The 24092-nt window shown below is 50.9% G+C and overlaps 1 pseudogene; it reads left to right on the forward strand.

Annotated features, from left to right (window-relative positions):
• Positions 1 to 23675, forward strand: part of LOC148217915 (uncharacterized) — a 51041-nt pseudogene extending 27366 nt beyond the window's left edge.
• The last annotated feature ends 417 nt before the right edge of the window (positions 23676 to 24092 follow it).

The raw sequence follows: 24092 nt of genomic DNA on the forward strand, positions 1-24092 counted from the left end.
TTAAGATAAGTTTTGTGGATGTATAATGATGTTATTGTAATATATCCTCCATAGTCCTCTTTCCCCTCCCCCTTGCATTGTTGTCACGACATGGCTCAGGCAGTCGGGGCATTTGGGGAGGGCCGGCTTGTTCCTACACCTGACCTCCAGTGCAGATGTAAGAAAGGAGTCTCCAGCAATGGACGGCAGAGAAGGAGTTCAGCGACAAGACTTTGGAAGGACCCAGGGCCAAAAAAGGCAGAACATCCATTCCGTAGGGGAGCACGTGGGGGTTTAATCCTGTGCTCCCAGTGCTGATTTTTCTCCTAATTCAGTCTTTTGCTGTATTTTTCTAAGGTTTAAGAAATTGCTGAAAGTTTTAAAAGAGCAAGCGCCGTTTCTCACACACTGCACTGACAGGGTAGGAGGTGCAGCTGGAAGGAGGGAGGCGTGTGGAAAGCTGGTTTGAAGGGTCTCCATTTACTTCTCATTATCCTGCTCTGAGTTTTTGGAGTTTTCTGCCAGAAATCTCTCCCTCCACTCATCCCCTGGGGTGTGGGGCAGTTTTCCCATTTTGGGGGAAATCAAAGCTGAGAGGAATGTTGAATTTGTCTTTACAAATGAGTTGTGGATCAGACTGTAGATAAGGCTAGCACTGAGAGATAAAAGAAACAATGGGATGGATTCCACTGATTGATGAATGGAAAAAGATATTTGCCTTTACAAACAAACTGTAGGGCTGCTGATAAATGAAATTGGATATCGAAAGATGAAAGAAGCAACGGGGGAAAAACTATGAATTCTATAAGAATTAAAAATTAAAAGTGAGGGTTATACATTAGAGGGGAATTTCAGGTATCAGGCGTTCCGGGAAGTCTGTGCCTCTCAAGTACCTCAGCCAATGGGGAAAGAGAGAGGGAAATGCGGCCGGGAAAATAGGATAAAAAGGAGGCTGCGTCCTCCAAAAATTTGAGAGATCCCAGGGGAATGTCCCATGGCCTCTCGCTTTATTCGAATAAAGCAAAAAGGACTCCTCTGTCTCCTTTTTGGACATAAACCTCTGGTATTTGTGGATTAATTTTCCTGACAGAAAGTACTTTGGGATTCTTCCCTGCACAAGCACGTGCAGTGCCTCAGTCATAAGTGCCTCAGAAATATCAGAAGTGTGTCTTCTTCAGAGTGTGGTCACAAGGGTTCAGAGTTGGAGCCAGTTCTGCGGGCAGGCTGATGAATAGTCTGGGGCTCCTCTGCAGAGCCCCATTCATTCTGGGGCTGCTTTCTGCTGGTTCTGCTGGACTGGCTTGAGTGAAACACACACCCAATTAACAGCAGTTAAATTACTCTGGCATGAAACAGTGGGGAACAGGCAGAGCAGTGAAGGGCAGCATGGACCAGTTGTTCTGGCAGGTCTGACGAGGTCTGCTTTGATACAGCACTCACAGAACTCTGCTCCACCCGTGAGACTTCCACTTGCAGTAGATGACTGTTCCTCTTCACAATATCCAGCAAGGCAGGTCAAAGACACTTTTACCATTTTCATCTTCAAAAGGGAGAAGAAATCAGCAGCAAACATGAAGTAACCAGTCAGAGATCCCGGGAAGAAACAAAAGAACAAAGAGTGGTGGAAAAAAACAGGTGGAGCAGTGATCCTTATCTCTGTGGGAGATATCCTCTGCTAATGGGCCATCTGTTAAAACCAGGTGGGGCAGTGTTCTTTATCTTTTCCACAACCCATCCTTCCTCCAGGAAGATATCTTCTGTTAATGGGCCATTGAGTGCCACTGCATGACTGATAAAATTCCATCATCCCATTGGGAGATGCTCCAGCCAGGGGGAGGAGCCAAGCCTTTCCTACCTAGATAAAATCTGAGATTTGGAGCACCAAGGCAGCCCTTACCCACTGGTTTCCAGAGGACAAGAGCTACCAGACCTTTCTACAGCATCACTACTACAACAAGACCACTTCATTGGAACTGCTACCACCACCCTAACTAGCGGGGTGTCAGGTTGTATTCTGATTCTGTCAGTTGTTTTCTTTTGTACTATTGCATGTATTTTTTTTCTCTTATCTTTTTCCTATCCAATTGTATTTCTGACTGATTCTCTCATTGGTTTTGCTTTCAAACCAGCACATGTCTGGAGGGGATTTTGGCTGAAGCTTGATATTTGGGGAGTTTTTGATCCGTGTGTTAAAGTTTGGAGGATTTTGGGCAGGAATCTTGTTGTTTGGGAGGTTATTACAGACACAAGATGCTCAATGACTACCAGAGATGAATTGGGGAAGGAGGAGCACCCAGTTTATGGAGCTCTCTTCTTGTTATTTCCCCCTAATCCAGGAATTTTCATTCCTCAGGTGTGCAGGGATGGAGGAGGCAGAAAAGCCCCGGAGATCTCTCACGAGGAGGGGCTGCAAACCCAGCCCAGGGAGCTGCGGGGAGGAAAGACCCTCCCTGAGCCGGGAAGGCGGCCGGAGATCCAGGCAGAGCTCAGAGCTGGTGGAGAAGCCTCATGGAGGGGAGAAGCCTCACAAGTGCTTGGAATGTGGGAAGAGTTTCAGCTACAGGTCCCAGCTGATCCTACACCAGAGGATCCACACTGGGGAGAAGCCCTACGAGTGTGGGGAATGTGGGAAGGGCTTCAGCAACAGCTCCAACCTGATCCAGCACCAGGTGATCCACACAGGGGAACGGCCCTACACCTGCTCGCAATGTGGGAAGAGCTTTGCATGGAGCTCTGACCTGAGAAAACACCAGCGCATCCACACTGGGGAGCGGCCCTACGAGTGTCCCAAGTGTGGGAAGAGGTTTCAGACCAGCTCCAATCTCCTCCTACATGAGCGGATTCACACAGAGGAGAGGCCCTTCCGCTGCCCTGACTGCGGGAAGAGATTCAACCGCAACTCCACCCTCACTGCCCACCGGCGCATCCACACTGGGGAGAGGCCCTACGAGTGTCCTGAGTGTGGGAAGAGCTTCTCACAGAGCTCTCACTTGACCCGACACCAACGGAGTCACCACTAAAGGAAGCCCTGTGAGTGCCCCGAGTGTGGGAAGAGCTTCGTGCTCTGCTCCAGCTCCATCCCCAATGGGAGGATCGGTGTTGGATGATCCCCAGTGACCCCCGTTGGGCAGAGCCCTGGTGATCTTTGGTCCTGGTGATCCGTGTTGGGAAGACACCTGGCTGAGGGGGTTCTGCCTCATCCTGTCTCCCTGTGGGCACCTGGATGAATGCTGGGGCAGGAACGTCCATCATGGCCCAAACTGACATTGGGAATTCTTTGAGGACAGCAGATTTGTTGACTTTGATCCCCACAAAATCTTCTGTGTTCAATCCTATCTCCTGGTGGTATCCAGGAATATCCAAGAACAGTCTTGGAGATCTTTTCCAACCTCACTGATTCCAGGATTTTCATTTCCTATTGCCTAAGGTTGTCTTCGGCAGCCAAATGTTGATGAACTGAGGCAAAGACCAAGCTTTTGGAGACAGTGGGGTGAAAAGTCCTCCAAAAAATATTTTTCCCTCCCACTCAAGCACATAGATCCTCAGCTCACACAGACAAGGAAATCCTTTTCTTTTAGCCTCGATTTGCTTTTTATTTCTCTTCATCCTTTTAAAACAACCAACACGGGTGAAAATAAAGACACTGAACTGAGACATGGGTGGGGATATGGAGGGACAAAGACATGGTGGGGCACAGACATGGAGAGTTGAATCATGGTTTGAAAGAGTTAAGATTTTTGCTAAGGGTAGAAGGAGTTTCCATGGCCAAGATGTGAGTTAGGTAGGTAATTACTTGATGCTTAGGCAAGAGCTAATTGGTATAATTATCTGCTATTATGAACTTAGGTATAGAAGAACCTAAATAATAAATAAAATAATAATGCGTTAATCATGAAGCACGAGGCCTTGGATCGTGCCAGAGGGTCACAGAGACCTGATGAAGACTCTCCTGACTTCATCCATCGAGACCACTGACCCATTTCGAGACCACCGACCCAATTCAAGAGAAGAACTGCGCACGCATGAAGGACGAATGGGCTCATTTTAATATGGGATGGGGATGGGAGGTGCTGGGGTTATGCACATGTATTGTATGTAAGATCTTGGGCAATAAATAGAGGGCAAAGAACCTTGTTCGGGGCGGTCACGCCTTTGGGAGGTGACTCCCGTGCCGGTGAATAAACACACCACTTTGTAACTTTAATTAGTTACAGCGCCTTTGTCCGTGATTATTCTGGTTTTTAATGATTCAGGGGGACAAACTGCGGTCACGTGGGGACACTGCAGGGACATCGTAGTGACCCAAAACAGGACAGGTGACTTCAGGGTGGCCCCGATGTCCCCAAGGCAAGGACACCAAGGTCCCCAGTGTCCCTCGGGGTGACAGTACAACCCCGTGTCCCCACCATGTCCCTGCATCCCGGGCTGCCTCCAGCTTTCACATCACCTCCTTGTGTCCCTCCACCGATGTCCCCAAGACCCCCACGATGTCCCCGAGGGCCCGGGCAGCTCTGGGGAACCCCTGTCGCCATGTCCCCCACATGCCACCACCATGTCCTGGTTAACAAAGTTCACCAAGGTCCCCACGTGCCATGTCACTGTGTCCAGCCACTCCTGGACATTGTGGTGACCTTGCTGGTGGCTGCGGTGGCCTCAGCACTGGCCTTGGTGGTCACCACCCACTAGGTGCAGTCACGCAGGCGCTGGGCCATGGCCCGGTGCTCACGGGCACTGCTGGCCAGGTGTCACCACGATGTCGCCGAGGCCTGCAGGGTCACCTGGCAGGACACAGCCACCGTTCCCAGGGCCAGCAGCAGATGACTGTCCTCGGCCACCCCCAGGGCAGAGCGCGCCAAGTCCAGGGACACTGCGGGGACATGGGGACACCGCACAGGTGGCACCAGGTACACGGCAGCAGGGCAACCAGCACAGTGGCACTTGAGCAGTGGCACCAGGGACACCCCAGAGCCACCAGCCCAGTGTCCCTAGTTCCATCCCAGTGCCACCAAGCCACTCCCACCCCAGTGTCCCCAGTCCTGTCTCAGTGTCACCAGCCCAGTGCTCCCAGTTCCTTCCCAGTGGTCCCAGTGCCAGCCCAGTGTCACTGCCCCATTGCCACCATACCAATATCACCATCCCAGTGCTCCCAGTTCCCTCCCAGTGTCTCCAGTCCCATCCCAATGTCCCCCATCCTGTCCCAGAGTCCCTGTCCCAGTGCTCCTAGTTGTCCCAGTGTCACCAGTTGTGTCCCTGTGTCACCATCCCAGTGCTCCCAGTTCAATCCCAGTGTCCCCAGTTCCTTCCCAGTGCCACCACCCCATTGTCCCCATACCAATGTCACCATCTCAATGTCTCCAAACCAGTTCCCTCCCAGTGCTCCCAGTGCCAGCCCAGTGTCCCCCATCCCGTTCCAGTGTTTTTGTCTCTGTGCTCCCAGTTATGTCCCAGTGCCACTGCCCCATTGTCACCATACCAGTGTCACCAACCCAGTGCCACCAGTTCTGTCACCACCCAAGTGCTACCAGCCTGGTGTCACTAACCCAGTTCCAGCCCAGTGCCACCAGTCCTGTCCCAGTACCACATCCCCAGTGTCCCCATACCAATGTCATCACCAGCCCAGTGTCCCCAGTGCTATCCCAGTGTCCCCCATCCTGTCCCAGTGTTCTTGTCCCAGTGCTCCCAGCTGTGTCCCCGTGCCAGCCCAGTGCCACCCTGTCATTGACCCATACCAGTGTCACCAGCCCAGTGCCACCAGTCCTGTCCTAGTGCCACTAGCCCAGTGCTCCCAGTGCCAGCTCAGTGTCACCATCCCAGTGTCCCCAGTTCCATCCCAGTGCCACCAGTTCTGTCCCAGTGTCACCAATCCAGTGTCACTGGTCCTGTCCCAGTGCCCCCAGTGCCATCCCGGTGTCACCACCCCAGTGTCACCAGTCCCTTCCTAATGTCCCCATCCCAACATCCCCTCCCAGTGTTCCCAGTTCCATCCCAGTGTCCCCAGTGCCATCCCACCGTCACCAGTGCCACCCATGGCACCACCCCAGTGTCCCCGTTCCCTCTGCCCCTTCGAGCCATTTCGTCCCTGGACCCTTCGAGAAGGAATAAATCCCGCCTTGGATCACCACACGTGGCTCCCATCCCTCTCTCCACCGTCGGCAGAAGCGGGGCTCACACAAGAGAGCTGAAATCCCTCTCGTCCCGAGAGCGGGAACGTGCCTGTAACCCCCAGGCCGTCTTTCTAAAGACGCTTCTCTGGAAGGTCTCGGCACCAGCGCTCGCCCGGCGCCCACCGGCTCCTTCCCGCCGGTGCCGCCGCGATAACCGGAGCCCAAAGGACCTCCGCGAAAGAGTTCCTGGAGAAGCGTCTCCTGCAGCACCAACTGCAGGACACAAGCTGCTTTTCGGGACGGCCAGCTCCCTGAGCACAGCTCTCCGCGTTCTAGTGGAAGCCGTCTGAGGGGTGACTGGGACCTTCTGTGGAACATCTCTGGAGACCAATCGCCGGCCCGACGGCCTCCCCAGCAGCTTTTCTGTTGACCCAGTGGGCTTTGCTTAGCCCGAAGAAAAGAGTGAGTTAAGAAATACCGGGGTCTTCTTCCTTTAGTTTTTTCTTTTACTGCTGGGTGGGAGATTGGAGTTTTGAGGATGGGCAATTTGATCAGTAGTGCTAAGTTCAGCCCTCCTCAAAAGGACATTTATTACCAAGTTGTGAACACTCTTAAGTTATCAAAAGCGGAACTTAAAAGGTTTTTCTTTGTGTGATAATTGATAAAAGATTCGTGTTAAACACAAAAGCATTGGGGTTTGTATAAACCAGAATACTAAGCTCTGAAGTGAAGCATGGACACTAGATAATGGAAATTATATGATAAAATCATTCTGTTTAAAACCACCTTGTTATGTTATATTATGTTGTATTATGTTACATTATATTATGTTATATTATGTTGTGTTTTCCAAATAAGTTGTATCGGCTACCAGCTTGCAAAATCAGACTTCCCCGTAGGCCTTCCTGCCTTTGTCTAATCAATGCTGCCTATCTCAAGGACCAGACTCCCAGAACTTCTCTGGTGCTTATCTACAAGGACCGGATGGCTATCTGTGACTGATTATCACCCAAAGGCTTTGTGAATCTGTGTAAGGATGTTTATTCAACCACCACTGCTTATGACATCAAAAATCCAAAAATTATTGATTACAATGAGAACCCACAGTATAAGAAGAGGCTGCAAACCAAGGTTGGGTGGAGCGTGGAGTGGGCGGTGACCCCTCACGTTCCCCAGCGCTGCTTGCTCTTTCTATATCAAATAAAGCAATCTAAATTTTGCTGAATATTGAGACTTTTTTCTCTCATTTATAACAATTTGGTGCCGAAACCCGGGACGTCCTTGGAGCCCTGAGAGGCACTGCGATTTCGGGGAGGCGCCCCACTGCTGTGGCCCCGGTTCGTCAGTGATTCTCGGGACCCATCGACGTCCCGCACCATAGAGACTGAGCAAGGAAAATCTCCCCGGAAGACCGCGGCAAAATCACCTGGAATTCTCGTGCACGAAGAGCCAGACAGGAGCATCGGACTGTGAGTATCTGTGTGGTTTGGTGGGGATGACTGTGTGCTTGCCTGAATGAGACGTGGCCTTGGCTGCGAAGCGAGAGTGGAGTCCTTCTATCCGCGTTTCCAGCATCCCGCGAGGGACCTGGCCGGTGACCGGACGAAGCGAGTGAGCACAAAGGGAGAGACTGCTTTTCTTGTCCTAGCCCAGGTAGAGGCTGGGTCCTTCCCATCCTAGCCCAGGCAAAGGCAGGACCCGGGGATGGGGGAAGGGGGAGGAAAAGAAAAGCAGATGGCAACACACCAGTCACGGAGGGAGAAGGGAAAAGCTGCTTTTCCCATCCCAGCCCAGGTAGAGGCGGGTTCCAGTCCATCCTGACCCAAGGAGAGACAGGGGTTCGGGCAGAACACATCGGGGAGTACAAACACCTCAAGACAGTCCCTTGAGGTAAAAATGGGACAAAGAGAGAGTAAGATTCTGAGTCCCAGGGACCCACGAAGAGGTTCAAGTTCATTTGGTCCACAAGGAGACCGGGAAAATAAAGACAAGACAAGTAGGTTGCCAGAAATAGCACCAGGCAGCCCTTTGGGAGTAATATTAAGATGTTGGGACACAGGGGTGGTATACAGAGGAAGAAGTAAAGAAAAATTGATTCAATATTGCATGGTGGAATGGACCAAAGAAATTATCCATAAAGATAACCTATACTGGCCCATGTTCCGATCATTTGAGGGTTGGATTTGTCGGGCATTAAACACATATGTGGCTCATAAAGAACCATTTAACAGAGAGGAATGTGAGTATGCTGCCCTGTGGGCAAAACAGTCCAAGCCATCCTTGATATGTACTTTAAAAGAAAAAGAGGATGAGGATAAAAAAAAGGTTACCTGGGAACCCCTCGATAATCTCCCACCTCCGTATAATACAGAAAATACAGGAGACCCCCCCACGCACCCACTTCTCCTCCTGGTACTCCCATAGCTCTGAGAACTCGCTCCAGTCAAAGGAATACCAGGAGAGATGGTATCACCAGAGAGGAGGGAGATAACGACACAAAGGCTCGCCTTTACCCCCTGAGGGAAGTGCCATTAGCAGGACAACAGGCTGGATTAATTGGATATGTAAATGTTCCCTTGAACACAGGGGAAGTGAGAAACTTTAAAAAAGAAATGGGAAAACTCCTAGAAGATCCTATAGGGGTATCAGAGAGACTAGATCAATTCCTCGGACCAAGTATGTATACTTGGATGGAATTACAATCTATATTAAGTATCCTATTCACCACGGAGGAACGGGAAATGATCAGACAGGCTGGAATGAGGGTATGGGACCGGGAGCATCAGATTGGACCTAGGGGAGACCAGAAATGGCCATTAAATAATCCTAACTGGGATAATAAAAATGATGTCCATCGCCAGAATATGATGGACTTAAGATGGATACTCGTTAAAGGTATCCGAGAATCAGTTCCTAAAGGACAAAATATTAATAAAGCCTTTAGTGAACAAAAACAAAAAAAAAAGGACGAATCCCCAACTGAGTGGTTGGAGCGGCTGAGGAAAGATCTCCAAATGTACTCCGGGATAGACCCTGACACACAAGTGGGCCAGGCACTCCTCAAAACCCAATTTGTTGCTCGATCATGGGGAGATATTAGAAAGAAATTAGAAAAGTTAGACGATTGGCAAGATCGGGGGTTACAAGAATTGCTAAGAGAAGCAGAAAGCAAAAGCAAAAATCTTTATAGCTGCAGTTCGTGAAACACAGAAAGAAACCCAGCAGAAAGGGGGAGGGAAACCACGGAAACCCCCACCGAAACAAGGAAATGAAGCAGGAAATTATTCACCAAGGCGAACCTGCTTTTACTGTAACAAGAAAGGTCAAATAAGGAAAAATTGTAAGGAACAGATACAGGATGAAAAAAAAAAGTTACAGGAAGATGAATAGGGGTGTCAGGGGCTGTATGTACTGGGGACCATACCATCTAAAGAGCCCTTGATAAAATTAAGGATCGGTCCCCAGGGAGAGGAGGTGGAATTTTAGTAGATACAGAAACCGAAAAATCCACAATTAAACACCTACCAAAAGGCTGTAAACCTAGTAGAGAGTGGTTGGAGCAAAAGATGAACCATTTCGGGTCCCTATTATTAAAAATGTGCAAATTGAGACCCAAATCAAAATTGAATTAAAAGATCTGCTGTTACAGCCAGAGGCAGAAAATAATTTATTGGGGAGGGATTTAATAATAGCATAGGATTTGAAAATTGAAGTATCCCAAGGGCAGCTTAAAATTTTTGCTTTAACCCAAAAGGATGAGGAGCAAATATGTCCTGAGGTGTGGTACACCCCTGGGGAAATAGGGAAGTTAAAAATGAAACCTATCAAAGTGCAAATCACTGATCCCGATTTGCCAATCCGAGTTTGTCAATATCCAATATCTCTGGGAGGGAGACGGGGCCTTAAGCCTCTCATAGAAAACCTTTTGCAACAGGGGGCTTTGGAACCATGTATGTCCCCACATAATACTCCTATTCTGCCTGTCAAAAAGACAGACGGGAATTACAGATTGGTACAGGATTTGAGGGCTATAAATCAGCGAACTGTTACCAAATTTCCTGTAGTAGCAAACCCTTACACTCTCTTAAAAGAGTTGTCCCCTGACTACACTTGGTATAGTGTAATAGATCTAAAAGATGCCTTCTGGGCATGCCCGTTAGAGGAAAGTAGCAGAGATTGCTTTGCCTTTGAATGGGAAGATCCTGATAAGGGCAGGAAACAACAACTGCGTTGGACACTATTGCCTCAGGGCTTTACAGAATCCCTAATCTCTTTGGACAAGCCCTAAAAGAATTAATGCAATCTTTAGAGTCACCAGACCTTACAATATTGTTACAATATGTAGATGATCTATTAATAGCAGGAAAAGACGAGAAATCTACTAGAAATGGGACTATAAAACTTTTAAACTTTTTGGGACAATAGGGATTGAAGGTATCCAAAGCCAAATTACAGTTCACAGAACCAGAAGTAAAATATTTGGGACATTGGCTAAGTAAAGGGAAAAAGAAATTGGATCCTAATAGAATCTCTGGAATATTAAGTCTGGGACCTCCAAAAACTAAAAAAGAAGTGAGGAAAATTTTGGGATTGCTGGGATATTGTCGCCAATGGATAAAGGGATTTAGTGAGAAAGTAAAATTTCTATATGAAAAACTTACCACTAATCGCCTAAAATGGACAGAAGAGGATGATAAGAGTTTTGAAAAGGTCAAACATGCTTTAATTCAAGCCCCTGTACTCAGTCTCCCAGACTTGGAGAGACCATTTCAGTTATTTGTAAACACCTCTGATCAAACAGCATATGGGGTACTCACCCAGGAATGGGCAGGCAGTCGAAAGCCAGTGGGATTTTATTCTAAACTGCTCGACCCTGTCAGTCGGGGTTGGCCCACATGCCTCCAGGCCCCAGTGGCCACAGCACTTTTAATTGAAGAAGCCCGAAAAATTACCTTTGGGGCAGCCCTAGTGGTCCACACCCCTCATAACGTAAGGGGAATTCTGAATCAAAAAGCTGAGAAATGGTTAACTGATGCCCGAATATTAAAATATGAAGCTATTCTAATCACTTCCCCAGATTTGGAGCTAAAAACAACAACTCCTCAATTCCTGTACTGGGAACCAGGAGAAAATTTAGAATGTGATTGTGAAGACATTAGTCCTCAGGAAAAACAAACAATAAAGAAATTAAGGGCAGAACAGCATGAGAATTAATAGGTTTTACCAAATGGCAGGGAAATTTTACTCAAAACCCAGGCCAGTCAAATTATTGAGCAATTACATCAACGAATTCATTGGGGAGCCATAGTGCTAGCAGACACATTTTTAAAATCTTTTGGATGCATTAACATTTTTGATATTGCAAAGCAGAGCAGCCAGAGTTGTTTGACTTGTCAGAAAAGTAATAAAAAAGGTATGTGACAAGGTCCGTCAGGAGGACAGAAATCTGCTTACAGACCCCTTGAAAGAACAGAAATAGATTTTACAGAATTCCCAAAAATAGGAAGGTGGAAATATTTACTAGTGATAGTAGACCAATTAACCCACTGGGTAGAGGCATACCCTGCAGCTAGAGCCACATCACAAGTGGTAGCCAAAATATTGTTGGAACACATAATCCCAAGGTATGGCCTGGTTCGAGCCATAGACTCAGAGCAGGGGACGCACTTTACATCAAAGGTGCTGCAGTCACTGACCCCGGCACTGGGCATCAGCTGGGAGTATCACACACCTTGGCACCCTCAGAGTTCTGGCAGGGTTGAAAGGATGAATCAAACATTAAAACAACAGCTGTCAAAATTAATGATTGAGACTAAAATGCCATGGACAAAGTGCCTCCCACTAGCCCTGTCTAATATAGGAACAATGCCAAATTCAAAAACAGGGATTTCACCATATGAAATGCTGTATGGTATGCCTGACCCTAAAGGAGTACACCTTGATCCGACCTTAGTTCAGGACCCTTCTCTTCAGAATTACATAACAACAATCAGCAAAAGCTTGGAAGAATTAAGAGAGAAGGGGATTTTAGCTCAAACTGTCGCTCTAGGATTTGCCATACATAAAATTAAGCCAGGACAACATGTGTTAATTAAAGTATGGAAAGAAGAAAATCTAGCTCCAAAATGGGAAGGACCGTATTTAGTTCTGTTAACGACTGAAACAGCTGTGAGGACAGCTGGAAAGGGATGGACACATGTGAGTAGAGTCTGCAGGTTGGGCAGTGACATCTGAGCCTGGAGACCTCAAAGGGCGAATTCAGAGCTCTCGATGTCGGCACCGGATCAATTTGTCTCGAAGGTCTCCCAGTCAGGACTGAAAGTCACCTGTCCTGAAGCCAGGTGTGATTGTAACCTGTTCATCAAAAAGAGGTGTCCATATTGTACTGAGCTGTGGTGGTCTCATCCCTATGGTGGGTATCCCCTATTAACATTATGTGTCCAATGTAGAAGAAAGGAACAGAAGAAAACTGTTAAGGTGCTAAATACCCTATCAGCACGTGGAGAAATCGAAATTGATGATCATAACTGGTGGGAGTTATTTGAGAATGGAACAAGAGGAAAAAAGAAAGCCAGAGCAGAGGTATTGGCAAAAGAGTGTCAGAAGGGTTGTGTATACCGAGCTGTTACTGCTGTACCTCGTACTGGAATGTTAAAGCTAAAAGCTGGGACAAAATTAAGAAACACTACCAAAAGAGAAAGACAAAGTGGGAGAGCCCAGGACATATTCCCTGCTGCCGAGAAGATCAAACAAACCTCGGCTACTGGCAGCAACCCCGTAGGCCTTGAGGGAGGCAGAGGGATGAAAATGGTCATGGGAGTCATCCTATTGCTAATGATGATAAAAGGAAATAATGCTGATGCTTGTTCCAAGTGTCACCAGACAATTGGGTACGGGGATGCACGGTATCCACCCTTACCTTCCACACACACATCAATTCGGCCTGCTGTAATAAACACATTATGCACTATTATGGAAAGAAGTGGCCACCAATTTGGGAAAAGGAGGGTGGGCTCCATCGGCATACCAAAGTTGCCCAGTAGGAGAGACACACCTCTGCTTCACAAAAGAAGGTATGTGGGGATATTCAGATCAGGGAGGAGTGCAAGATCACTACAAGCAGGAATTGATTAAAAAAAAAAATAACTAAAATGTTCAAGGGAAAAAGGACAAACCATGGGGGAAGTTTTAACTTGTATAAGAAAATAAAACAACAACTCAGCGAACGGGACTTACCCACCTTGGGAAAAAATTTATTTGTAGAATTAATGAAAGAAATTACTACTGAACTTAACTCACTGTTGGATCTGTAGAGGAATGCAGATGACTGAACAATGGCCATGGAGGGGGGGAAGGATTAAGGCCAAAACAGTTGTTACAGTGGAATGAAACAGAAATATCGAGGGGGGGAGTGTGGGAAGTTTAATAATTCTGAATGCTGATTAGAAATTGATGATAATGGTGAAGCAATTACTAAAATTACAGAAAAAAATAAAACGAATAGCCCATGTACCTGTACAAACCTGGAACTCTATGCTTAATAATAATTGGTGAAATAACCTGTTGGGGGGAGCTTGGTGGAAAAAATTAAGGTTTATATTAACATGTGCATTATTAGGAGTACTGTTCATCCCTTGTCTTGTTCCATGCTTCATTCAACTAATCCAGTCAGTGGTTCAAGGAATGCAGGTTGCTACAATACCAATAGACCCTGAAAAGGCAACAAAATTAATGGCAGTAGATGTATTAAATCTAGTACAAGAAGTACTGACAAAATTTGAAACCAGAACGCGAATCAATGGGATAAAAAAAGAGAAGTGGGGAAATTGTGACAATTGATAAAAGATTCGTGTTAATCACAAAAGCATTGGGGTTTGTATAAACCAGAATACTAAGCTCTGAAATGAAGTATGGACACTAGATAAAGGAAATTATATGATAAAATAATTCTGTTTAAAATCACCTTGTTGTTATATTATGTTGTATTATCTTACATCACAATATGTCATGTTATGTTTTTCAAATAAGTTGTATCGGCTACCAGCTTGCAAAATCGGACTTCCCAAAAAGCCCTTCCTGCCTTTGTCTAATCAATACTGCTTATCTCAAGGACCAGACTCCCAGAACTTCTCTGGTGCTTATCTACAAGGACCGGATGGCTATCTGTGACTGATTATCACCCAAAGGCTTTGTGAATTTGTGTACAACGAGAACCCACAGTATAAGAAGAGGCTGCAAACCAAGGTTCAGTGGAGCGTGGAGTGGGCGGTGACCCCTCACGTTCCCCAGCGCTGCTTGCTCTTTCTATATCAAATAAAGCAATCTAAATTTTGCTGAATATCGAGACTTTTGTCTCTCATTTATAACAGCGTTCACCTTTTCCTCCTCCATGTGTAACGTCGTCTGGAGCACAGAGGTCCCAGGAGCTGCTTCCTCCTGAGCCAGTGGCACTCCTGGCCCTGGGCAGCGCAGGGCCCTGTGCCCCGTATATACCCCTGCAGGGCGGGGCTGTGCCATGTCACCAGGACAACAGAATGGCCAACAGCACCCAGGAACCCGATAGAACGGCCCTGTGTCACAAAGGGCCCAGGCCAGCAGCCCTTCAGCAGCCCAAGCCCCTGGAAGTGTCATGGAGCAGGTGCCCAGCAGGTGCTGGCTTTGCAGGCTGGGCTGTGCGGGGCCAGAGGAATTGGCCGGATGGACGCAGGCAGGGAGTTGTGGTCAGCGGCTCCATGGGCGGCTGCAGGCCGGGGATGAGGGGTGTCCCTCAGGGAGGGCTCTGCCTCGGCCCCGGGGGGGCCCAATGCGAGGGCGAGGGGCTGGGGGGGCCATGGGGGCGTTCGATCAATGGGGAGGGCCCGGGGAGTGCTGAGAAGGGGGTGGTGAGTGGGGGGGAGGGAGGGGTCCCATGGATTTGGGGGGAGTCTTGATGAGTGTGGGGGGAGTCCCATGGATTTTGGGGTCCTGGTGACGGGGGGGGGAGCGGTGAGTGGGGGGGTCCCATGGATGGGGGAGGGGCGGTGAGTGAGGGGGGGTCCTGGCGCCCTGGGGTGGTCCCAAGTATCCGGGGGGGTCCCAGCGCTTTGGGGCGGTCGGTGAACGGGGGGGCAGTGAATAGGGGGAGCCCCGGTAAATTGGGGGGGTCCCTGGTGATAACCGGAGGAGGAAGTGGGGGGAAAGGAGCGAGCCCCAAGGGACGCCCCCCGGTGCTGGGGACACCCCGGTGCCCCCCCAGCGCACGCCCCCCCCCCATTCCCGCTCCTGTTCCCGGGAGAAGTCAAAGGGGAGGGGCGGAATCCCCGGGATGGGCAGGGGGGGCACAAAGGGGGGTCCGGGCCCTGTGCACCGGAGGGTGGTCGGTACACGAGGGGGGGGTCCAGTCCCGGTGCCCGAGGGGGCTTCCCGGTGCCCGGTGATTCGTGAGGGGGTGTCCGGTGATTCCTGGGGAGGTCTCCGGTGGTCCTGGTGCATGACGGGGGGGTCCCGGTGACTCATGGAGGGGTCTCCGGTGATCTCGGTGCCCGAGGCTGGCGATGTTTTGGTGGGAGGTCCGGCGGTCCCGGTGCACGATGAGGGGGTGTCACTGCTCGATGGGGGGGAGTCCCGGTGCACGGTGACGGTGCTGATTGATGGGGGAGGTCCTCTGGTGGTGCCGGTGCCCGGTGATTGATGGAGGGGGTCTCCGGGGATTCCTCGGGAAAGGGGGGGCGGTCCGGTGATGCCGGTGCATGAGGAGGGGAGAGAGGAAACTCGAGGGTCCTGAGGGGGTCCCGGTGCACGAGGACGGTTAAATTCGGGGGTCCTGGTGCTCGGAGGGGGGGTCGGTTCCTGGTGTGTGACACAGAGAGAGACCCCGGTGACACTGGGGACCCTGGCACGGGGCTGGTGACACTCAGGGGCTCCGGGTGGCACAGAGACTCTCCCCAAATTCTCTGGCACGAGGTCCTGGTGGCACGAGGGGCTCTCGGTGCTACGAGGAGCTGGTGGCACTCCAGGGGCTCCTGGTGGCACAAGGAGCTGGGGGCACTTGAGGGGCTCTTGGTGACACAGGGCTCTCAGTGTCACTTGCAGGGCTCTCGGTGACACAAGGAATCCCCCCGTTCCTCCTGGTGGCAATCGAGGAGCTTTTGGTGACACTCGCGGGGCTCTCAGTGACACGAGGAGCCCCAAAATTCCTCTGGGTGACACAAAGAGCTCCCCAAACTGGTCTGGGTGACACCAGGAGACGGTGGCAGGAGAGGAGCCCTTTGCACGAGGATCCGTCGCACGAGGATCCCCAAAATTCCTCGAGCGAACCCCCCCGAAATCCTCACGCGGGACCCCACACTCAGCGCGAGCCCAACCCCCTCCTCCTGCTCCTCACCCCGGGGGTCTCCGGGTGATCCCGCCCCAGGTCCTCCCCTTTCCCCCTTTTCCCCCAGGACTGGGAAGGTCGGAGGGACTGAAGGGGGGGTGCAGGTGTGGGGTTTTTTCCGGGGGGGTCCCGGCGGCCCCCGGGGCGGGGTCAGTGCTCAGCAGCGGGGCCGCGCCGCTCGCACCCGTTGGCCGAGATCGGAGGGGGCGGGGGGCGACCGGGGACCCTGCTGGGCCCCCAAATCACACCCGGGTCTACTGCTTTAGTCCTGTGCTCCCAGCGCTGATTTTTCTCCTAATTCAGTCTTTTGGTGTATTTTTTTTTGCTAAGGTTTAATAAACCTTTATAAATTTACAAAGTGAGCGTCGTTTCTCACACCCTGCACTGTCGGGGTAGGAAGTGCAGCTGGAAGGAGGGGGGCGAGTGGAAAGCTGGTTTGAAGGGTCTTCATTTACTTCTCATTATCCTGCTCTGAGTTTTTGGAGTTTTCTGCCAGAAATCTCTCCCCTCTCCCACTCATCCACAGGGGTTGTGGGGCAGTTTTCCCTTTTTGGGGGAAATTAAAGCCAAGCACAGACGCTCCTAAATAGGGGGAGCGGCAGCGAAGCTCCAGGGCTTCCCGCTGAGCCGGAGGCAGCGAACAGGCAGGGCTGGGAAAGGCGTGCCGGGAGCTGCGGAGAACTTCGTGCTTCCAGGCCAATGGCGGCTCGGGCCCGGGCCCGTTCCAGGGCTGTTCCTCATCTCCGCCTTTGCCCTCCCACAGCCCGGGGGGCCCTGAGAGCGCGGGCCGAGGCTGGGCCGTGTGCAGAGCCCGGCCCTCGCTGCCATTGGCTGATTGTGCCAATGTCACTCCTGGTTGTCGCGCGCTGATTGGGCAGAGCAGCAAAGGCGCCATTGTGGCAGCGTCTGTGCGGGCCCGGCAGCGGCGGCAGCGGCCGGAGCCCGGGGAGGCGGCGGCGGCGGAGCTCGGAGGCGGCCCCAGCGCAGGTGGGAGCCGCGCTCGGTTGTGCGGGGGCTCGGGGCTCGCTGCGGGCCGAGGGGGCGGCAGGGGGCTCTGGCGGGTTGGTTGTGCCGGTGCCGGCCCGTGTTGGCGCTGGGCTGAGGGCGCTGCGGGAGCGGCTGCCCGCGGTCTCCTTCCCGCTGGGGCCTCGGCAGGAGCCGGTGCCGGAGCAGCGCTGGCTCGTCCCGGTTGCTGTGGGTGGCACAGAGGTGTCTGCCCTGTGCCCGGGGCTGTGCGGGAAAATTCCCGTGGCCAGAGGTTTGTGTGCCCAAAGGAGACAGAGGAGTCCTGTAAAAGTGACTTTATTCCTGAACAAAGGGCGACGCCATGTGGCATTTGCCATGCGGTCTTTATAAAGCGCCGCCTCCTTTTCATCCTCATTTTCTCGTCTGCATCTCCCTCTCCTATTCCCCTCTCGCTGAGGAACTTGGAAGGTTCAGAGTTCCCGATCCACCTGCGGCATGTCCCCTTTAATATGCACTCCTACTACGATATTAATCTTACTGCTTTCAATCCCTCCTTTTCTCATTTTCTTAAAAATTGTCTTTACAAACTTTTAATTTCCATTGACTCAATGTCTTTTCCCGCATCCTCTTTGGCCCAAGGTGTCTTGCATGGTAAAAAGCTGAGAGTTGCTGTAGCACGTCAGAGGAGGAGCAGCATTCGTTTAAGCCATGGTCTTCCAGGGAACCACGAAAACGTGTCCCATTCCCATCCTTTCTCCGGAACACGAGATATTTTCTTATTTCCTTTGTTATCTGTTTCACCACTTTTCGGTTATCATCCATTTGCCAACAGCAGTTTGAGTCATGTAATTTTCCACAAACTCCTTCTCCTTCTGTGAATAGATAACCTGATCCCATCCCATGGGGAAACGTTGCATTCCTCATCTGAGTGGATTGATCGGGAAGAAGGTCAGGAGCTGGAGCTGTGTGGTTGGTTATTATTTCAAGGACACTTTTTAACCTAATTATGCCCCTCAAATTACGGATGGATTTTCTGTGTCCTGATATGAATCCGTTAGGGATCCCAGGGGCTGGTCCATGGTGTTGTAGCATTTGTTCTGGTGGCCGTTCATCTTCTTCCCATTTTTGGGTGCTCCTTCCATCCAGGGCTGCATCAATTGACCACTTTTCTCTAATTAAATCATCAAATGTTTGGATTCCCAAGTGATTTCTCTGGACTAGCAAAAACACCTCAGTGCTCTGGGGAGAGGGATGATTTCCCCCACACACTTTTTTTTTCATGACGTTTTCCCAACATTCATCGTTTGCTGTTTCCCTTTGCAGCTTAACCAATTTCTGTTGCAGTCAGATATCCTCACTATGGGCTCTGCCTTTAGTTGTGCAAATTCCATCTGTGCAAGCAGGCAGAGCTTAAGGTGAGGGGCAGAGGGAATCAGCCCAATTCCTCCCCCAGGCAAGAAGATCCTGGGGCATTGTCCACACTTTGCTTCAGGTAATTTGCATTTCTAAAGCTCCCCTCACGGCTGCCAGGAACCGATTCTTCTCTTCCAGAGCTGCCGTTTGCTGATTCACATGTGCACCCCCACAACCTGCTTGTTTTGTTTTGTTTTGCTTTGCTTTTTTTCTAAACGATTTTGTATTAACTGGTTATGCATTAAAGTCTCACCATTAATACTCTTCTAGTTTTGCCAGATGCAACCTAAAGATTCGCATCCAAAAATTCATTCTGACATTCTGCCATCATTAAGAGCCTCCTGTAAATATGTACAAAAATATTCCAATGCAATCAAGTTTTTTCTGCTTTTCCTGGGAGTAAAATCTGTCACAACCCTGGCCCAATCCTAACTGATAATATAAATGTAGGATTATTATGAAATGTTTTTCTAATGGAGTAATCTTGTCAGTTAAACTGCAGGAAAAACAAAACTCTCCAATAATATATTTAGTGTTAGAGAGTCAAGGTTTTACTTGATTCTGGTCGGGGTGTGCAACAGAAATCATTTCATCCACACATAGCCCGGATGTGCCAAGAAAATCATTCCATGACACGTGAGTTTTACTAGATTTTCATAAAGTTTTTACAGCCGGAACCCATAGAAATCCACTCGTCTATTCCTCATTGCTTCAAAGTTGTGTGGTTCTTAGTATTCTGTTTCTTAGCAGACTCGGATTTCTCCTCTTGTGATGTTAATTAGGTCCGAACTCTTGGATTTCCTTCTCAGCCTTTTCCAGACCAGGAGTCTCCATCTATGCTCTATGCCGGGGGCAGTGTCTGGGGTGGGTGTTCTTTGATATTTGCTGATGTTTCGTTGAGGTTTTGTTGATGGGCATTCTCTTTGTGGGTATCTTTTGGGCTCTTCCCAGTCTGTTGACATGTTAAACTCATCCCTATTGACTGGTGTAACACCCCTTAAAAAGTTCTTTAAAATTTCTTTCCCCAGTGCAAAGGCAAAACAAGCCTGAGTTGAGAAATAACTTTTAAAAATTTAAACAAGGTATATTTTCCAACAGTGGAATCCCGGGCAGCCCAGTGTGTGAGTGTAACTGAGAGGCAGAGTGGAATTCTGCCATTGTCTTCCCCAGCAGCTGTGGCAGTGCAGGCACTCTTTTGGTTATCAAAACTTTAATTTGATGCAAGACTTGACCAACAGGAGATCCTCCTTCCAGCACTTTTTGGGCCTCAGGTCCCATTAAAGCTGTGGCTGCACAATTCTGCAGACAATGAGGCCACTCTGGCCACTGGGTTAAACATTTTAGCATGAGAATTCCTTTGGCATGGCCCTGTTTAGCATTCTCATACAATTCAAATTCTTTTTCCCTTTGTGGTAGGGCCAGGGCAGGAGGCTCAGTTAATCTACTTTTTAACACTTGAAAATTCTGCTTTCCTCCTGGTGTCCATCCCTCAAGTTTCTTGACTGGCAAGATAGGAATGTCTTAGGAATAAATCCCTGGCTCCAAAAGCCCTGCCTTTAGCAGGGACTCAATAAGAGGCTGTAAGCCCTTCCTTCCCTCCCTTGGAATAGGGTATTGCTTTCAGACTCCACTTGTCCTGGTTACTTCAAAGAGCTTTGGAGAGGCTCCATATCTAATTTCCCTATTTTCCTGGAGCTGCCCACACTTCTGGTTTTACTTCAGCATAGGCCTTGCCAGACATTTGACACAAAGGCACAACAGAACTTGACTCTGTATCACCTTTTCCAATATCAATTTGCATTCCCAATTTAGCCATCAATCCCTTCCCAGTAAATTACAATCACAATTAGGAGGAAATAAAAATTCCTAAATTACAAACCCATCCCCCACAGCTGCTAACAGCGGTTGAATAAAACACACCAGCTCACCTTTCCCCTTTCTCCCCTGAATAATTTTTGGCGATTTGTCGCCTTAAATCTAAGATTGGGAGTGGATGGAGAGGTCTCTGTGTCCATCAGGAAAGGCCTCCTCTCGATCCAGATCCACCCTGAATGTTCTCAAGGGCCCCAGTGCTCTGTGTCCCTGGTGTAATGGGAGCTGTGACACCCCTGACAATGTATGTCCATCAAGGGCTGGACTTGCTCCTCCTGAGGGTGCTCCTGTATCTGCTTCCAGTGTCCTTCTGCCCTGCACATGGAACCCTGATTCCTTCCCAGGGACTGTTTGGGTTGGCTCGCCCCTGCCGAGGAGGGCAATGCCTCTGCCAGGACCTTGTGGCCGACCCCGTCCCCTGGGTGCTGGGCCCCCTTGGGCCCTGGGGTTCATCCCTCAGGGGCTGTAGAAACTCTGCCATGGCCTTTGCCTTCCCCTTGGCCTTTCCCTCCTCCCTTCTTGCATTCCCCTGCTGTGCCTTTGTGACCAAGTGCTCCAGGGGCTTCTTCTGCCCCTCCTGCAGCCCCCTCAGTGCCTGGGGGTGCTCATCCTCTGACAGCTGCTGAGCTTTCTGCTAAATCATTCCTTTCTGCACTGACCCAAGGAAAATGCTTAAAAGCTAATCTGGATGCTTGCATGTCCAATGCCCATTTCCCAGCTGTTCCTTTGTCCTGCTGCTCCTTGTGCTGTGGCTGCCGTGGCCAGCCCGTATCCCAGAGCCGGTGCCTGTCCTGCCGCAGTGTCCAAACGCGGCCCCCCCGGCGGGCAGGGCCGGCAGCTCCACGGGGCCGGGCAGCGGCCGGGGCGTCCCGCAGCCTCCTGGGGGCCGGGGGCCACTGCCGGGCCTGCAATTGCCGGGGGGTGCTGGGCTCAGGCAGCGCCCGGCGCTGAGCCCCGGCTGCCCCACAGCCCCGGCCCGGCCCCGCAGCTCCCCACAGGCCCCCAGCCCGTGCTCCCGGTGCCGCCCCTCTGCGCCCGCTCCTGCCGCTGCCCAGCACAGAGAAACCCCCTGCAATCCTGACCTCCTTGTGTGCCTGTCCTGGCAACTGGGGATATAAAAGATGTCAGTCAGCTGGCAACTTTCCTGCTTCTTGCCTGAACCATATTCCTGCACAATCCCCTTCACCCAGTCCCTTCCCAGCACACCAACACCATCCATCCCCTGTTGTCTAAATCCCTTCTGGACTTCTCTTAATGCCTCCCTGGGTGTCCCTATCCTTGATGACCTCTGGGAGAATGTGCAAACTCCCTCCACATGCCCTCAAGGGACCCTTCAGAGATATTTTGGGATCATCATCCCTTTGGCCAGGAGCCCTTCCTGGCTTTCCCTTTCTACCCTGCATGGGTGCCCTGCCATGTTTAGTCCCCGAAGATGCCACTGCAGTCACTGCTGAGATTTTCAGTGCTCTCTGGCTGCCGACTCTTCCCAGCCCCCCTGATCTGTCACTCGTCTGTCTCCTGGCCCCAGCGCCCCCCGGCAGGGGAATTTGGGGAGGTGGGAGGGGGGGAGCGCCAAGGCCGGGCCCCCCCGCGCTGTGGTGGCGGCAGCGGCTGCAGTGGGGAGCGAGTGCGGGCGGGAGCGGCCGAGAGCCCAGCGCTGCCCCAGCCCGAGCTGCCCCAGCTCCATCGCTGCCCCTGCGCTGGGATGCTGTGGGTTTGGGGGGAAGAGGGAGCCGGCAGTGGGTGCTGGGCCTGGGGGCAGCAGGAGAAGGAAAGGAGAAGCAGAGTTGAAGAACCAAATGGTCAAACGCTGCACGTGGGAGGAGCAGGTGCGATTGTGCAGGAGAAAGAAGAATAATGGGCGGGAGTGTGAGGAAGAGTAGGGACACCGCAGGAGGGTCAGAAATGGGAAGCAGCACAATGTTCCACTCCTCCATGTATCTGCTGCCTCTGCCCCAGCCCCAGGAGCGTTGCTCCCCCCGCATGCAGCAGGTGACCGAAAAGGATGATCCATGATTTTCACAGGGGTGAATCTTGGTGTTTGTGAGCTTTATTGGGCTAAATGTTGGTGCTTTGGTTTTTTGCAGGGGCTGAATCTTTATATTTTGGAGGGGATTTGGGCTGAAACTAACTTTTTGGGGAGTGTTTGATCTATGTCTTGATGTTTGGATAATTTTTGTGCTGAATCGTGGTGTTTTCAAGGTTCTTATAGACACAAGATGCCAAATGACTTCGTGACATGAACTTTGGAAGGAGGAACCCCCAGCCCAAGGTGCTCTTGTGTTTTTTTCCCCTCAAACTAGGATTTGTCATTCCCATGCCGTGGGTAGATGGAGGAGGAGGAAAAGCCCCAGAGATCCCTCTCGAGGAGGGGCTGCAAACCCAGCCCAGGGAGCTGCGAGGAGGAAAGACCCTCCCTGAGCCGGGAAGGCGGCCGGAGATCCAGGCAGAGCTCAGAGCTGGTGGAGAAACCTTCTGGAGGAGAGAAGCCCCACAAGTGCTTGGAATGTGGGAAGGGTTTCAGCCACAGCTCCAGGCTGATTCGGCACCAGATGATCCACACTGGGGAAAAGCCCTATGAGTGTGGGAAATATGGGAAGTGTTTCAGAGACAGCTCGGACCTGCTCCGGCACCAGGTGATCCACACAGAGGAACGGCCCTACACCTGCTTGGAATGTGGGAAGAGCTTTGGATGGAGCTCTGACCTGAGACAACACCAGCGCATCCACACTGGGGAGAGGCCCTACGAGTGTCCCAAGTGTGGGAAGAGGTTTCAGAGAAGCTCCGATCTCCTCAAACATGAGCGGATTCACACAGAGGAGAGGCCCTTCCGCTGCCCCGACTGTGGGAAGGGATTCAAGCACAACTCCACCCTCACTGTCCACCGGCGCATCCACACTGGGGAGAGGCCCTACGAGTGTCCTGAGTGTGGGAAGAGCTTCTCACAGAGCTCTCACTTGACCAAACACCAACGGAGTCACCACTGAGGGAAGCCCTGTGAGTGCCCCGAGTGTGGGAAGAGCTTCGTGCTCTGCTCCAGCTCCATCCCCCATGGGAGGATCGGTGTTGGATGATCCCCAGTGACCCCCGTTGGGCAGAGCCCTGGTGATCCGTGGTCCTGGTGATCCGTGTTGGGAAGACACCTGGCTGGGGGACTCTGCATCATCCTGTCTCCCTGTGGGCACCTGGATGAATGCAGGGGCAGCAAAGTCCATCAGGATGCAAACCAACTTTGGGAATTCCTTGGGGAGAATGAATTTGTTGATATCCAACTCTAGAAAATCTTCTGTGTTCAATCCTATCTTCTGGTGGTGCCCTGCTGGGCAGGGTGGAGGAAGAACCCCCAGCCCGTGGCTGGAATTGAGTGCAGCGGGCGCCGGAGAACAGCCATGAAACCAGAAACT

Source organism: Sturnus vulgaris, unplaced genomic scaffold (genome assembly GCF_052056855.1).
Source record: "Sturnus vulgaris isolate bStuVul1 unplaced genomic scaffold, bStuVul1.hap1 Scaffold_198, whole genome shotgun sequence".
NCBI classification, from domain to species: domain Eukaryota; kingdom Metazoa; phylum Chordata; class Aves; order Passeriformes; family Sturnidae; genus Sturnus; species Sturnus vulgaris.